The following is a 5,041-nucleotide window of genomic DNA, read 5'->3' on the forward strand; positions in this document are numbered from 1 at the left end:
TCAACCTCTGGAGAGAGGAGCGAATAGACAAAGTCATTTGTAGCGTCGGACGTCTTGTTTTTATTGTCGTAGGGATCGAATCCGTACTGCTTGAGTATGCGGTACAGTGCCTGCAGTATGAGTTTCACTTTGACGTCGTCACTCTCCTTAGAAGAAAGAATATTTCCGATAGAACTGGTCACTTCAATTCTCTTGGCCATTGTCGAAAAGGTTCAACACGGCGGAAAGCAGGAGAGGAACCACCGACGAAAGAACGCCCTGCCCTCGCTGCTGAGACAGATAGTGCTTCAAACGTTGCGGATTCTTGTGAATCTTTTTGTATGCGAGCCGGCGTAAGAAGCGTTTGTGCTTCTTCAAACGCGCGAACGTATCTGGAGCCAACGACACTTTTCCGTTCAATACATTGAGACAAATTTCGGAGAGGTGTTTCGTGTCGGAGGAGGAAGAACGTCTCAAGACGTGACGACGGCGCGGAGGGGGTAAAGTGGAAAGTACTTTGAGTAAAGTGAGATGAGGACGGAGATTCATTTCGGAGCGTAGATATATTGACGTTCTCCCGGAAAAATATTGCTACGCAACCTGTGGTCCTCGTGCGTATAGTTGTGAAGATCCACGAGTAAATAAGCGTGGGGTGACGACATCGCTTGTTTATATGCGTCCAGAAAATACTCTAATCTTTTTCTACCGAATAGCTGTTGGCCGAAATGTTCCATCTGGTGCACGCTGCGCACGGTGCGCCACAGGACGACGTAACTGGCGTTGTAGGATATAGTTCTAAAATGGCTACTGTTGAAAAAGATGTTTTGTACGAGTAAGAAGATCGACGCGTTGGCGTGGTGAGAACCCCGAATGAAAAGATCGGTCACCTCCTTCAAGGAATTGGCGTCGGTCATATGATCGTCGACGATGACGAGCGTGGCGCGCGACGTATCCCACTCGCGAGGTAGCTCCTTGGTAAATTTTACAGAGTCCCCAAATTCGTCCTGGATGCTCGGTGACGCATATTTCTGCACGTAGAATATTTGCGAGGGAGGCTTGTCCACGACGTTGTTCAGGTTCCTCAACACGTTCGTTACGAATGTGGATTTACCGCACATGGAGGGGCCACTTAAAATACAACGACAAGGATGGCGGAAACGAAAAGGTTCGGGGTTAGACATGACGTGTGTGCACACGTTGCGCGAAGAAAAAGAAGAGACTGAGACTCGTAGAGAAATACATCTCTTTTATTTACACGACGTCGTCGGCCTCTAGGTCCGAACTGCGTTCCCAATACAGATTATCCAGACTAAAGGTGGACTTTTTTCTCGTCAGTCTGTCCGCCGCTAAGATGCGGTCGAGCGTCTTCATCTTGTCCTGACACATTTCTTGACGTGCTTGCAACCATTCCAGGCGGTGGACTTGAAAAGCTTCCTCCACGATGCCGCGAATAAATTCGCGAAGTTCTTCGTTTTTTGTCTTATCCTGGCGACGGCGAGAAACGCAGGAGAATAAACCACACATGGTGTTTTCCAAGTATTGGACTGAATGATAACGCGCGGATAGCGCGCTCTCCCTTTATACGGCGCTTCCAAATAAAAAACGTAAAGAAATGGGCGTCAGAACGAAAGCGAATCCTCCACCACCACCACCACCGTGCTCGAAGCGCATGCGCGAGACGTGAAGGGCGACGAGACCAAAACCGAAACGTCCGACGGCAGACGTGGTGGCGCTGCGAGCGCGCGAGACGTGAAGGGCGACGAGACCAAAACCGAAACGTCCGACGGCAGACGTGGTGGCGCTGCGAGCGCGCGAGACGTGAAGGGCGACGAGACCAAAACCGAAACGTCCGACGGCAGACGTGGTGGCGCTGCGAGCGCGCGCGCGCGTGTGACGTATGCTCCGCGGAGAGGGCGCCAGATTCAGTTTTCTGTTTGCCTCTCGTCGGGTGCGGACGTCTGGCGCGTCGCTCGTATCGTGACCGTTGATGTGCTGGTGAACTCTTTAGTCATGTAAAGAAGATGGAGGGCGGTGTGTGTGCACACAGATATGCTTGGATGTCGGTGAGTTGTCGTTTTAATACTTCTTCTGTTGACGCGTTTACCTACCCCCTAACTGCGATTACTTGTCAGCGTGTATTGGAGTAGTGTATGTTTGTTGATTTACCTTGTTGCGATTAGCAGAAAGTCTTCCCCTTGTTGTTATTATTCTTGTCCGTGCATGCCCAAACATGTTCGCAATTCCCTTGTACGCCATTCTGTCAATGACCCTTGTTGCTATTCTCGTCGGTGCATGCCCGCACATATTCGCGACGGTGAAAATTTTGTGTGTGTGTGCCTGTTTTCGCGCGTGTTTTCCCCTCGTTAGCACTTTTTTTGTTTTGTTTCTTTCTGCATTCCACGGAAGTCCCCATGATGACAGCGGTGCTGCCACCTGACGTGATGCTTTCCGACCTGCCTGGTGTGACGCTTTGCAAATGGCGGCGCCCATGGGCTGATGCTGTTACCGAACCTGGACTGACACATTAATGAATTGAATGTGTATAGTAATGACTTGAATTATTAAATGAGTTTAGAAAGTGCATTGATGCGTATGTGCGCTTCTTTTCGTGTGTCTCGTTATAGAGTAACACGACTTAACGATAATTTGATATTTTCCTCCTCTCTCTCTCTCGTTGGAATGAATAGTAATTGAATTTATTAATTGAAAATTATATTCTACGCTCTATTATCACATTCTTATGCGTGTATGAGCGATTTTAAGTGAAAAAATCGAAAAAAAATTTCAAAAAAATTTGGTGGGGGTGCAAATTGCAAAATTGGGGGTAACAGGGGGGGTGAGAGAGGAGGAAGGTGTCATGTTGCTCGTTAAGTCGTGTTTATCCAATACTACTCTTAAGCCTTTTCCCTCATCGCATAAGTGAATTTGTGTACCCTTGTCCTGTGCTTTCTTTACGCAGGGACATGACTGTATGTAGCATTATGCAAGAATTATCTGATAGCAGAAATGGGTGTTTTGTCAGTTGATGGTAGTTTGTTAGCATGTATTTAATTTTTGAAGTCCTAGCTATTTTGCTATTCGAGCAGAAATGCCGGTATCTGAGGGTTTAGCGCTGAGGGTAAAAAATCCTGCCTTAGATGGATCTGCATTTCACTGCAGTTTGTTTCATTTAAGTAATATTATTGAAATTCCGCAGCCACTGTCAACAAAAAAGGGATGGTTGTGTGCCTGCTCATGGAAGCAACTTGCATATTGGAATGACATGTGATGAGAGCGAACTTTGCGCTCAGGTGCGGCAATGGCGTATGCGGAGGTAGCATTACATAAAGCCAAGGGCAAGCTGCGACCATGAACATGCAGAGCAAGTTATTTTTAGGCTATGACGACTACCCGCACCCGTGCATGTTGGGGCATGCAGCGAGGTCGTCGCTATATAAATGGGGAGGATGTGTAAAGAGGCAGCAGTCTTCGCATCGCTTCGGGACTGTGCGGAGCTCGCTTCAAAAGTAAGTATTTTTCATCCGCGCTTTGTGGTGCACGTTTTCTTAGTGTTTCTTCTTTTTTTTTCAGTGCCTAGATGCGTGTTCTGCTTTTTTGATCCTGATGATATAGGGGATGATCAGCCATTGGAAGAGAATTCACCATCTTCTCCAGACATTTCACCTGGCACATTGCACGCTCACGTCGAGCGATAACATCCCTATGTGGACATTTCCTTCCTACCTTTCTTTCAAACTGATAGCGCATTTCGAGGTATCGTCAAAGCGTTTGTGCTATTGGCATCTGTTCACGATCAGGGAGTAGAGGACTTGCGACAATATTTAAAGGGTCCCTGACCAGTCACCACGCCTAACCTTGGGTCTTTTGTTATTATTGAAGTACATGCAGTCCCCATGAACCACGCGAGGTGCCACGAGTCAACGGTGAAGAAAACAATTAAAACCACAGCCCTGAAAATTGGTTCCGGTTTTCCCCCTCAACTCGGCAGATCTCTAGCCTGCTGCAAGTGTTCTTCCATGCAGGCTTCCATGGTGTGACGTCGAGACGTACTTGACTGCACTCTCGTCACAGCGAACCCAACGCAGGGAAAATTACTCTCGCACCCATTCGTGTTTGTTACTCTGACAAAATGGCTGCCGAAGGAAGCGATCTTCTCGACAACCTATCTTCGAAGGAAAGGCAAATTTTGTTACGGGCGGCGGAATTTGGAAGCCTCGCCTTCGAAACGTCGCCGGCTCCGCGAGCTCAACGGGACGAACATGTTGACGCGGCAGCGTGCGGGAGCAGCAGCCGCCTGAATTCCGCAGATTGGTAAATAATGGCTGGCAATTCATTATCATATAGCGCAAGAAACGGATGATTCGTACCGCGACGGATTCTCTAAGCACCTCTCGGTTACAGGCGCCGTTGTGGGTCATGCGTCGCCATGCCCACTGAAGAAGAGTGCCTCTGCTGTAAGGAGCTCCAGGGCACCGCTGAACCACTGAGCTTCTTGTGTATCACGAAGCACGAAGATTTCAAATTATTATGCCTCAACCAAACCGTGCTTAAGGTGGCGTAGTTTGAACTTCGGGGCCAGCGGGAACCGATGAGCGCACATATTCACAAGTAAGCATGATTCCAACTTACACTGTGTATTATTGCAGGAGATACCGATACACAGCATACCGCCAGTTCGCGAGGTGGATGTGGCACAAGCTTGGAAAAAACAAGCGCATGGTGATTCCAGCTTGTGCTGTGAACACCATTCGCGAAGCCTTTCCAACAGAGTCAAGGACAGGCTTCAGATATGCAACGGACTAAGCAAGGTGTGTATGTCGGTACAGTTTCTTGTCTAGCCTGTGTACCCTGCTGGGTACAGGGCAGTAATAGCAGCTATCAAAGGCATTGTTGATGTTTGTACCGTGTCGTACTGTAAAACCCTTAAATTTCGCGCTCCTTATTTTTCGCGAATGGGCCATTGGGGTAGTTTCACGACCGCTGAATTTCGCGAATTTGGTATTTTTCACTGTGTATCCTGTGTACATTAAAATTTTCGCGAAGTTCCTCAATTTGCGAAATT

General features: G+C 48.0%; 1 long non-coding RNA gene across 1 annotated transcript; it reads left to right on the top strand.

Annotated features, from left to right (window-relative positions):
- The first annotated feature begins 1,879 nt into the window (after nt 1–1,879).
- On the top strand, nt 1,880–2,562 carry LOC135374220 (uncharacterized). The gene is made up of 2 exons (XR_010416797.1): nt 1,880–2,042; nt 2,386–2,562. It is a non-coding gene; the product is annotated as an uncharacterized LOC135374220 (long non-coding RNA).
- The last annotated feature ends 2,479 nt before the right edge of the window (nt 2,563–5,041 follow it).

Source organism: Ornithodoros turicata, unplaced genomic scaffold, assembly GCF_037126465.1.
Source record: "Ornithodoros turicata isolate Travis unplaced genomic scaffold, ASM3712646v1 Chromosome48, whole genome shotgun sequence".
NCBI classification, from domain to species: Eukaryota; Metazoa; Arthropoda; class Arachnida; order Ixodida; family Argasidae; genus Ornithodoros; species Ornithodoros turicata.